The sequence below is a fragment of the Lathyrus oleraceus genome, chromosome 1, assembly GCF_024323335.1.
Source record: "Lathyrus oleraceus cultivar Zhongwan6 chromosome 1, CAAS_Psat_ZW6_1.0, whole genome shotgun sequence".
Classification (NCBI taxonomy): Eukaryota; Viridiplantae; Streptophyta; class Magnoliopsida; order Fabales; family Fabaceae; genus Lathyrus; species Lathyrus oleraceus.
The window spans coordinates 37,346,277-37,359,220 of NC_066579.1; positions in this window are offsets into that span (position 1 = coordinate 37,346,277).

Here is a 12,944-nt window from a genome sequence, read left to right on the forward strand (position 1 = left end):
TGGGTTTTAGGGTTTGGGATGCTCGAGGGCAAAAAGGCAGTCCTTGACGAAGGAACCGCGCTACCTGCAGGGATATGAATACAAAACACAAAACATGTATCTCAAAGTAAAATGCCACCAAGGGGCCCAAACATTGCCTCCTATCGAGGTCTTCCAGCTAAGAAAGCGATAAAGTATGAGAAAGGGAAAAAATTACCACACGGATAAAGATCCGAAGCTATAGCAGTTAAAGGGGCAAGAAACCCTGAAATGTCTCCAGCTGGACCGTCAAAGGAAATCAGTCAACACGAATAATCAGAATAAAACTCCAGGGGGTATCCCACAAATAAAGTGGGAAACCACGCGAGTGTCTCTGCGAAAGCCATGTGAGCCCTCACAAAACTCGACAAAGGGTTAGAGCAGCAGGATGAAATCAAGAGAAAACAATGCCATGGAAACACAAGACAGGTTAGAATAAACAAAATAGGGTAACCCAGAGTTGCCCCTAAATCAAAATGTAACCACATGAATAATTCCATCAAAATTCACAAAAGGCTCACAAAAGGGTATCAAATTCACCCATAATACCTCATACATTTAGAGCATTCAAATAAAAGGCATAAAGATGATGGATATAGGGCAAACCTGATTGAAGAGCTTGATTGAAATTGAGTTGCACCCGTGAGGTTTACAAGTTGAGTTCCCTTCAGGGTTTGGAGGCTGCTTTGAGTTCTCTGTCAGGTCTTCTCTCACTATCTTTTTCCTCAGGGTTTTGTTCCAAGGAAACCTCAGAGTATTTTGCTTCCCTTCCTTTTTCTCAAGTGAATCTCCCAGTGTAACTCCAAGTGTGTTTTCCTCTACTGAAACTTCAGTATTTATAGACTGATTTTCGTGGGTAGTGGGCTCAAATGAGGGAGACCCAAGTCCAAAATAATTTGTTATATTTTATTTATTTATTTATTTTATTTAATTAATTAATTAATTAATTAATTTTTTTTCTTTTTTTCTTTTTTTCTTTTTTTCTTTTTCCAGGAAAAATGAAGGGTAAATTTTGGGGTATTACACCCCTGTTGAAGTGCGGATGGATGTATGATACCCATGCAAAGCAAATGGGAGCATCTCATGCCAATCCTTATATGTTACAACCATCTTCTGAATAATCTTCTTAATGTTCTTGTTTGCAGCTTCAACAACCCCATTTATCTTGGGTTTGTAGGAAGAAGAACTATGACGTACAATCTTGAAGTCTTTACAAAGAGCTTCCACCATATTATTGTTCAAGTTCGATCCATTATCAGTAATGATCTTACTTGGCACACCATAACAACATATGATCTGATTCTTGATAAACCTTACAACAACTTGCTTAGTTACATTTGCATACGATGTCGCTTCAACCCATTTTGTGAAGTAGTCAATTGTCACCAAAATGAAACGATGTCGGTTTGAAGCTTTGGGCTCAATCATGCCAATCATATCAATTCCCCACATGGAGAAGGGCCATGGGGAGGAAATGACGTTCAACAGTGTCAGAGGAACATGAATCTTATCTGCATATATTTGACACTTGTGACATTTCTTCACAAACTTGCAACAGTCAGATTCCATTGTCAAGCAATAGTAACCTGCTCGCAACATCTTCTTCGCCATTGCATGTCCATTGGAATGAGTACCAAAGGAACCTTCATAGACTTCAGCCATCAATAGGTCTGCTTCGTGTCTATCCACGCATCTGAGCAAAACCATATCGAAGTTTCTTTTGTACAATACATCACCATTCAGGTAGCAATTGCCGGCTAATCTTCTCTAAGTCTTCTTATCTTTCAAAGATGCCTCAGGCGGGTAAATCTGACTTTGGAGGAAACACTTGATGTCGTAATACCATGACTTTTCATCTTTGATCTCTTCAACAAAAAATACATGAGCTGGCCTATCAAGATGCATCATAGTCAAATTTGGAACCTCATTCCAATACTTCACTATAATCATTGATACCAACGTTGAAAGAGCATCTACCATCCGGTTTTCATCTCGAGGGATATGATGAAATTCAATCTTTGTAAAGAAAGTCGAAATCCTCCTCGCATAATCTCTATATGGTATTAAAATGGGTTGATTCGTCTCCCATTCACCTTTGATCTGATTCACAACCAAAGCTGAATCTCCAAAGACATCTAAATGCTTGGTTCTGAGATCAATGGCATCTTCTAGCCCCATAATGCAAGCTTCATATTCTGCCATATTATTTGTACACTTGAAAATCAATCTAGCTGTAAATGAAAAGTGCATGCCTTGAGGAGTAATAATCACTGCCCCAATGCCATTACCATACTGATTAACAACTCCATCAAACACCATGCCCCAACGGGAACCAGGTTCTGGCCCTTCTTCAAGCAATGGTTTATCACAATCTTTCATTTTCAAGTACAAGATCTCTTTATTAGGAAAATCATACTGCACTAACTGGTAATCTTCAATCGGTTGGTGAGCCAAATGGTCAGCCAAGATACTACCTTTGATCGCTTTCTGAGATCGGTATTCAATATCATACTCTGATAACAACATCTGCCAATGGGAAATCCTCCCAGTTAAAGAAAGCTTCTCAAAAATATACTTGATTGGATCCATTTAGGATATTAACCAAGTGGTATGATTCAACATATACTGACGCGGACGCTTAGCAGCCCAAGCCAATGCGTAACAAGTCTTCTCTATCATAGAATACCGAGTCTCACAGTCGGTGAACTTCTTACTGAGGTAGTAAATTGCAAATTCTTTCTTTCCAGTTTCATCTTGCTGACCAAGAACACAACCCATACTATCTTCAAGCACAGTCAAATACATGAACAATGGTCTTCCTTCAATAGGTGGAGACAAAATCGAAGGTTCAAGCAGATATTCCTTGATACTGTCAAAAGCTTTATGGAAATCTTCGATCCAATCACAAGACTGATCTTTCCGAATAAGCTTGAATATAGGTGCACATGTGGAAGTCATGTGTGAAATGAATCTTGAGATATAATTCAAGCGGCCGAGAAAACCTCTGACTTGCTTCTCAGTTTTGGGCGCCGACATCTCTTCTATTGCTTTGACCTTGGTGGGATCAACCTTAATACCCTTCTCGTTGAGAATAAATCCCAACAGCTTACCAGAATGAACACCAAAAGTACACTTATTAGGATTCAAGCGGAGTTTATTCTTCCTCAAACGCTAGAATAGCTTCAACAAATGTTCAACATGTTCCTCTTCATCAATTGCTTTAGCAATCATGTCGTCGACATAAACTTCAATCTATTTATGCATCATATCATGAAAAAGAGTAGTCATTGCTCTTTGGTAAGTTGCACCAGCATTCTTCAAATTGAAAGGCATCACTCTATAACAGAATGTTCCCCAAGGTGTAATGAATGTGGTCTTCTCCATATCTTCGGGTGCCATCTTGATCTAATTATAGCCGGAAAATCCATCCATAAACAGAAAGACTTTGAATTAGATGTATTGTCTACCAATATATCAATGTGTGGCATAGGGAAATCATCTTCCAGACTAGCCTTATTCAAATCTCTATAGTCTACACACATGCGGACTTTTCCATCTTTCTTCGGCACAGGTACAATATTGGCCACCCATTGCAGATACTCAGCGGTTACAAGGAAACTGACATCAATCTGCTTCTGCACTTCTTCTTTGATCTTTACATCCATATCATGATGTGTTCTTCTCAACTTCTGCTTGACTGACGGGCATTCTGGCTTCAACGGCAATCTATGCTCCACAATCTCAGAATCCAAACCAGGCATGTCTTGATAGGACCAAGAAAACACATCTGAATACTCTCGAAGAAGATCAATCAACCCCTTCTTCACATCTGGGCACAGTCGAGATCCAATCTTGACTTCCTTCACATCATCTTCGGAACCCAAGTTGACTAACTCAATCTGTTCTTCGAATGGTTGAATGGCTTTTTCTTCATGCTCAAGAAGACGAGATAATTCATCACTCACTTCTTCATCACTTTCCTCCTCGGCTTCAAACACAGGGAATTTAAAATTTGGAGAAGGAGAAGGATCATTGTATTCAATGGGGTTAAAAACTAATCTACATAATGATTTGATATTTTGATTTTAGAGAAGTGGATTTGTGATCAAATATTATGCAGATGGACAATTATATTGTTTATTTATGTTTTTTGGGATTACCATTTTCAGAATAAAGCAAAAAGTAAAAACAAAACATCATAGATGTGGATGAATAGAATTAGTTTTATTGATGATCAAATTTGAAATGTCCAACAATGTTCACTTCTCCCTTATGCATAGGAGAAGGATTTTTTTGAAACATATAAACGTAATTACTTAGATTGATGCAAAATAGTTGGAATATCAACAGTAGTCCAATTGTTGTAAGCCTTTCCATGCGTCACAAAATTGGTGCAGTCTTCCTCTTCACCATCCTCTAGCACAAGAGCTAAGTGTTGTTCATTTCCATGAATGAACCCTCCGCTACGGAAGCTAAGTTGCATATCCTCGGATCTAGCAGTTGATGAACCTTGCTGAAAACCTAGACGGGTTCTGCTCTTATTGTTAGATACCTCTACCATGCGCCCCCATTGATCAACATTACCTTCTTCAACAATCTTCCTTGCATCTTTTAATGAGGACATAGGTGCCCTAACTCTCTTTTCAGCAGTAATAGATAAGGCTTGGAACGAAGTTCCAACCTCATCCTCAGCTTCAACATAAGAGAAAGATGACAGGTGGCTAACTAACAACGCCTTTTCCCCGCCAACAATTACAAGCTTCCCATTCTTGACAAATTTCAATTTCTGGTGCAATGTGGAAGTAACAGCTCTCGCATCGTGGATCCATGGCCTTCCCAACAGACAACTGTAGGTCGGGTGGATATCCATTACTTGAAAAGTAATATGAAAATCACTCAGACCTATCTTCATCGGAAGGTCTACTTCACCTATCACTGTTTTGCATGAATCGTCAAAAGCTTTGACGATTACAACATTATACCTTATAGGCGCTCCTTGCTATTACAACTTTTACAATGTTGACTTCGGTAACATATTCAAAGAAGATCTGGTGTCAACAATCACATTTGACAGAGCGTCATCTTTGCAGTTCATAGAGATATGCAAAGCCAAGTTATGATTCCTACCCTCCTTAGGGAGTTCCTCATCACAAAAGCTGAGATTGTTGCAGGAAGTGATGTTAGCCACAATATGATCAAATTGATCCATCGTAAGATCATGTTCCACAAATGCTTGCTCTAGAACTCTTTGTAGTGCTTCTCTGTGTGCTTTTGAATTCATTAGCAGAGACAGTACTGAAATCTTTGAGGGGGTTTGGAGCAGATGCTCCACCATATTAAACTCACTTCTCTTGATTATCCTAAGTACCTCATCACCATCATTAGTCTTCAAATTGCTGGATTCACCAGACTGATGCTTTGAAGTGTTAATCGGATCAGCCGTAGGTACTTGCACCTTCTTACTAAAGGTTGTATCTTCCATATCTTTCGGGAACACCACGCTGGAATAGCTTCCACATCTTTCTGTTACTGTTGTCGTACTAAATGACTATTCTTTCCGGATTCTTGAAAATGGGCACTAGGACATTCACATCGTCACCTACATGACGGGATTGAACAATCTGAATCATACCCTCATCCATCAACCGTCGGATGTCTCTTTTTACAATCATACAACCCCTCGGGTTGACACTACAGATAGCACAACCATCATGGTCATGCTCACAATCACTCACCAAGCAAATGTCCTTGTGCATCATCACCAAGGACCTTCTAATGAATCGGACGTCGAACACTTTAAACTCCCTAGGACAACCGTCCACCATGTTGACAGATGAATTTCCATGTGCTGGCAATGGGTTTGCTTTCACATTCGGTGCTCGGTCCTTAAAGGACACCATTCCACTTTTTACTAACTTCTGAACTTCGTATTTGAGCGATAGCAGTTCTCAATGTCGTGTCCGGGTGCTCCTTGATGAAAAGCACAACGGAGTTCAGGCTTGTACCACCATGGAAGTGGTTCAGGAATTTATGGCGGATTTCTGGGTTGTAGCAAGTTCTTGAGAACCAATGATGGGTAAAGCTCTGCATAGGTCAGAGGAATTGGGTCGAAAGAGACCTTCTTCCTCTTGAAAGTTTGTTGTTGATGATTGTTGGTATTGTTATTGTTATAGGTGTTTGTTCATTGTTATGGTTGTTGATGTTGACGTTGTTGTTGTTGAATTGGTGTTGACTGATTTGCTGAGAAAACGGGAATTACCAAGGATACTTGATGATGATGTTGACGGGGTGGTTGACTCTTTCTGATTTGAGGCCTCCTTTGCCTCCCGCTTGAAATTGCATTAGTTTCACTATCTTTCTTCTTACTTAAACTGCTGCTATATCTCTTACTAGATGATACCTCCTCTTTTGACAACCATCCTTCTAGGGTGCCTTCTTCAAGCCTCATCCCCATGTTTACCATTTCGGTAAAATCACTGGGGGCACTAACAATCATATGTTCATAGTAAAATGAACTAAGGGTCTTCAAAAAGATCTTGGTCATCTCCTTCTCTTCTAGAGGAGGGGTGGTCTGAGAAGCTAATTCTCTCCATCTTTGTGCATACTCTTTGAATGTCTCCTTGTCCTTCTGAGACATAGACCTCAACTGGTCTCTATCAGGCGCCATATCCACATTATACTTATACTGCTTGACAAAGGCTTCTCCCAAATCTTTGAAAGTACGGATGCTTGCACTGTCCAACCCCATATATCATTTCAACACAGCACCGGTCAGACTGTCTTAGAAGTAGTGGATTAACAGTTGATCATTGTCCATTTGGGTAGACATCTTGCGGGCATATATCACCAAATGACTGAGTGGACATGTGTTCCCTCTGTATTTTTCAAAGTCACGCACTTTGAACTTCACCGGAATCTTCACATTTGGCACCAGACATAATTCAGCAACACTCTTCCCAAAAAGGACCTTACCTCTCAATGTTTTCAACTTCTTGCGCAATTCAAGAAATTGATCTTTCATCTCGTCCATTTTCTCAAAAACGTCTGGGCCCTCAGATGGCTCGGAATGATAAATGGTATCCTCCACACAAGGTAAGGTATGCACTACGGGCGGTGGCACAGACATGACCAAGCTAGACGTCGACATGGAAGCAAATGTAGGCGCAAAGCCTTCAGGCATGAAGTTTGGCGGCATTCCCCATGGGAATCCGGCAGGCATAGCAGACGCGAAATGAGCAATAGCAGCAGGCATAGTAGAGGTAGCCACCTCTAAAATAACAGTCCTCTGAGGAGGAGGAGTTGTGGATGTTAGAGAAGACTGGCTCTGTGCAGCTAACAATCCATCATGGCAGTCAAGCGGGCGATCTCCTCTTTCAGGTCTCGATTCTCTTGCTCAAGATGTTCCATGATTCTGAAGTGATTGACGCGAGTGTTGTATCGATGAGTCAGCTTGGCTAAAGCACAGAAGAAACACCAATGAGACATCTGGCGAAAGAGAAACCTGCTTATGCAAATGATGCATGAAATGCAATGCTTGGTTGTTTTTATTTTCAACAATTGCAACAATTTGATATGATCATAAAAAATCTCTTTTCATTTATATAATTTAAAGGATTACACTAAGTATAATTTCAGAAACCAAATGAAAAATACAAGAGAAAAGGAGACTAGTCATCCTAAGGATCCCTAACAACAATATCAGAAGATCTGGCTGTAGGCGCGTACTTCCTTCGAATGCGTCGAATCTCGGTCTCAAAAGAAGTCTTCATCTGAGTCTTCTCAAGGACAAGATGATCAACAATCTTCTTCCAAGCAACAGAAGGTTGAGGCATGCTAGAGGAAGATAAAACCTCTGACTATCTCTGTCTCTTTGTCACTCGGTCTTCAAGTAACTCAATAAGTGCATCTTTGTCCTTAGACTCCAATTGTAACTCTTCATGCTTCTTGCTCAAAGCATAGAAACGCTCTTCCCACATATCCTTCTCTTGCTTCATCTTGGCGAGCTTGTCTTCCAACTCCTCTACATCTTGGTTAGGGAGAGTTAATGGCTCAACCACAACCAAAGACATAGGTATTTCACAAGGATAAGGCATCTTCAACTCCAAAGCTCTCTTCTTTACCCAAGTAGTGTAAGCTTTTCCAAAGCTACACAATTACACGGACCAAGCTCGGATCTTCCTTTCCTATGCACATTATGCCAAGCATGCACAATCTTCTGCTTCAAAAGTTGAGAATATTTACCCTCTTGATAGAAAAGACCTTCTAACAAAGTGTTATTAGGTTTGTCTCTCAAGGGGAACCCAAGCTGACGACGAGCCAGAGCAGGGTTGTAGTTAATTCCTCCTTGTGTACCGATGAGAGGCACATTAGAGAATTCACCACAATAATCGATAATCTCCAAAATGCTCAAAGAAGGATCATACCAAACTATATCATCATTAGTGAGAGACATAAGTCTCTGAGACCACCGTAGACATTGTTTGTTCTCCACAAAAGCAGGTGTCTGAGGCAAGTGCGAAATAAACCACTTGTACAGAAGAGGAATGCAACAGACAATAGTTCCACCACCTTTAGAGTTCCTTAGATGAAAAGAGAAATACATATCACCCAACAATGTAGGCACAAGATTCCCAATTAAGAAAAGTCTAATGTCGTTAACATCAACAAAATTGTTAATGTTAGGGAACAAAGCTAATCCATAAATGAGCAACACAAAGATAGCTTCAAAAGTGTCCATACTACCGGCTTGAGCAAAGGCAGTAGCTTCCTTGATGAGGAAATCAGATGGCAACCCAAATAATCCTCCTTTCTTCGCCCAATGAGCCTCTATCTCAGACTTCTTCAAGTGAAGAGCTTCGGCAATAAGATGAGATCTGGGAATCTCTTCCAATCCACTAAAATGCACTCTACTAGAAACAGGTATTCCCAAGAGATGGACATACTCCTCCAACGTAGGCACAAGCTGATAATCTGAAAAAGTGAAGCAACGATAGAGAGGATCATAGAACTGCACTAATACACTCAATAGTCCTTCAACCATATCAGCAAATAAGATAGATAGAAGCTTTCCATGACGTTGTTTGAAGTCCAAGGGATCTAATACAAAAGATGCTAGCTTCCTTAACTCTTTCAAGTCGGGACATCTGAAACTGTACTTCTTAGTGTTCCTTCGTCCATAATCCATGGTCTGAAAATATTTGCAAATAATACCTCAGTTCCTTGAAATTTTCGTGTGATAAATGTTATGATGCGCATGAATGCATGAATGCAACAATCACAAATAAGGGATCACACACAAGGCAAACAAACAAAGGTCAAGGGATGAATCAAGTCATTGTCAAGATCAATCATCCATTTTGGTGGATTGTGGCTTTCACCTTATCAACACCCAAGTTCCATTGATATTGACAAGACTTGATTGGATCAACAAAGAATCAAGGGTTTATTGTAAGTCACGAGCATGGAGTCTGGGTTAGAACCATCCCAAAGGAGTGAACTAAGGATAAAAACCTGTAGATCATGCTCTAAAAAGTTCCCAGAGTCTTAATTCCATCTATCGGATATTACAGGTTAAGATGACTGACTCATCAATCCATAATATTCTCAAGAGAAACTCGTCTGAGTGTAGTATCGTGTAACAACTGTTATCAAGTCTACACTTGAACAGTCTCCGCACTACGTCCTAAATAGGCCAAGAGGGGTAAATATTCTACGGTCCCCAGCTTCTCGGACCCAAATTAGAGATAATAATGCCTAACCACAAATACTTGTGTGACATTTTCAAATCCAAAAGGGTCTCCACTGAGTAGATGGATCTCAAGCCAACTTATTAAGGACTACTCCACACAAGTCAAACATGACTATACCATCCTCTTATCTTAATTGCACTCAAGTTCGGGTTAGAACTTATCTCACCACTCAGAGATCACCAAGCACAACAAGCATATTATATCATACAAATAAATATACAAACATTAATTGTATACAATTATATACACACAAAAAAGTAGGCAAAACCCACTGGAGACTACTCCCCAGCAGAGTCGCCACTTAATTTTTGTAGCGGTAAATTCATGACCATCAAGCTTTGGATAAGCTAGACGTCAATAAAACCAGCGTCGCCACCACGCTTTTCTTGTTTCTAAGGGAAAAGGGATAAGTACGAACAAAACCCTAAAATAAGAAGTTTTCAAATCAAAACTAATAAAATGCCATAGATTACAGGTAAGGGGGTTGGTTATACATAGGGAATGTGTTAGCACCCAAAGTGTCCTAGGTACTCCTAGGGAGCCCTTTCTTGTGTGCATATGTATTTTGTACAAAATGATGTTTACAAACAAATAGAGTGGGGGGATGAGAAAAGAATTCTTTAATTATATTTTTGTGTTTGACAAGACCTTCGGACTTGTGCCTACGTACCAACATAAAAATGAGGGATCAAAACCTCGTAGTTCGTGGTATCAATTTCAAAGTGGATGCATTGCTTTTAACAAAATTAAGTTTGAAAGGCACAAAGGCCTAAAATGGTTTGAATGAGTTAGTTATTTTTGGCTTTTTGAAAGTTTTAAGTCAAGTATGATTAAGTATATTTACAAGTTTATATAAGAAAAGAAGTTTGAAAATGCAATGGCATAAGGCCAGAGTTTCTAGTTTGCAAAATGGTCTAAGTTTAGAAAAACAAGTACAAACAAATAAGTTTTGAAAAAAAGGAGGGAGAGATTTTAAAATTAAAGAAGTGGGGAGGAGATGAAGAGACTAATCCTAAGCATAAATTTAAAAATTAAGAGTTGAAAAGATCTGACCAATGGGCTGCAATCCAATAGACAAGTGTCATACGGTGAACTGACTTTTTGTGTTTTGCTTTGGAAAGCAAATGTCGCGGTTAGCAAGAGTCGCCACCGACTTTTCTTTTATCCAATAAGGAAAGGTGGAAAAGAACAGGAAAGACCTTAATTAGATTTTGGGTTCGGGAGGTACATTATACAAAGGGAAGGTGTTAGCACCCTTTGTATCCATGGTTATCCATGGGCTCTTAATTGCTTGATCACTTATGTTTGTCTGGAAAAAGTGGTTGTGAATTGTTTAGAAAATGTCTTGAAAAGAGAATTTAACTTTGTAATGATTCTTGCATGAATGTATACAAAGTGGTTATCTCGTTTAGTTTAGAAAGTTGTTTAGAAAAATATAACTCGGTAATGATTCTAGTATGAATGTATACCAAGTGGTGGTTTTCTAAAAGATGTTTTGAAAGGTGTGGGGTGTGAAAAATATTTTAGGTTGTGAGCTAGCAATTGAGAGTTATACCATCCTAGGGTCTTTATGGGCATTTCCTATCCTTATGAGGGTAAAACTATCCTTACTATTGAGAAGTAAGTAGTCTTGTCCTTTTGGATTTAAGGGTCATCGTAGGGTCATCGATTGGTCATTGAAGGCAACAGTTGTAAGGATACCTTAGCATTTGAAGGGACACTCATCATTTAACCGTAGACTACACCGAAGGGTCATCGAGGGACAAAATCATATATTCGAAGGCAACATCCGAGGGACTATGATTTATTTTATGATGATTTAATCGAAGGGTCTTTGCTAAGTATATCCCCACATTCGCGGGACATGACCGTTATACCGTAATACCGTAGGGCAACAAAGAGAGGTCCAAGATCACATATTCAAAGGCCATATTTTACAATCAATTAGGTAATTAGGATGAATCTCCACAATGAAATCAATACATTAAAATCAGCTAGGTAATTTAGGGTGGGTCTCCACATTAAAATTAATACATTAAAATCAGTTTAGTGATTTAGGGTGAATCTCCACAAGGGTATCCCACAAATAAAGTGGAATACCTAGCAAACTACCTTTTCGGGAGTACGTGAGTCCTTACAAAATTCAGCAAACGAGTCAGAATACCAAATCAGGGTGCAACCGAGAATTGCACCACAAAAGAAATCACAACAGCGATAGGGTCAGGTAAATAATGCATGGCTATGATAAAACATGTCAGATGAGCAAAAAAAAATCAGAACAGAAAAGTCAGCTACTGTCACGTTCGCTCCTGCTTCGCCTAGCGAAGGCTTAGCGAATACTCGCTGCATGCTCGCTTAGCGATGTGCTAGCGAGCGGCTGCGGATTCCGGTTTTGATAACAGTACAATTTCAGCCAATTTTATGCCTTATGGCTTTCATTACATCAATTACATGGTTAATCATTTAAGGTATTCAGATACATACTAAAAATTCACATGCCAAACTTAAGATATTTTCATACATTTAATCATAACGCCATATGCAAATTAAGAACATAAGGCGGTAATAGCAATGCAAACCTGTTTGCAAATTGAATTGCGACCTTGGATTGGCAAATCGGATTGAATTGGGCAGAGGTAACCTTGATGCCGCTGAGTTCCTTCAGGGTTTCCTTTAGGGTTGCTCTGAATTCTCGGGGGTAGCCTCCAAGGTTTGATTGCTAGGGTTCCGGTTCGTCTCCTTCTGTTTTCGTCCTCCCCTTTTCGTTCTGGAGTTGGGGTATTTATAATACTCCTTTGATGACCTAATGGGCTCAGAATGAAGCCCGAAATTTTCTGTTGTCTGTCAGCTTCGCTAGGCGAGCGTGTAGCGAACGTGTAGCGAACGTTCGCTAGGCGAGCGTGTAGCGAACGTGTAGCGAACAGGCCAGTTTGGGCCATTTTCTGGATTGGGCCATTCGTGAGCTGGGCCTTTGTTCCTTTAAGATCAGTGTCATAAAAATGAGTCGGAATGCCCTGAAAAATGTCTTAAAATATTAATGGGCAAATTTTGGGGTATGACAGCTGCCCCTGTTCAATATTCTTGAACCGAGAGAGTCAGAATGATATGTACGCCATTCGTGGTCTGGAGGTGGAAGATTATTGAACACTTAGGATGCCCCAAAAATTTGCACTTGTC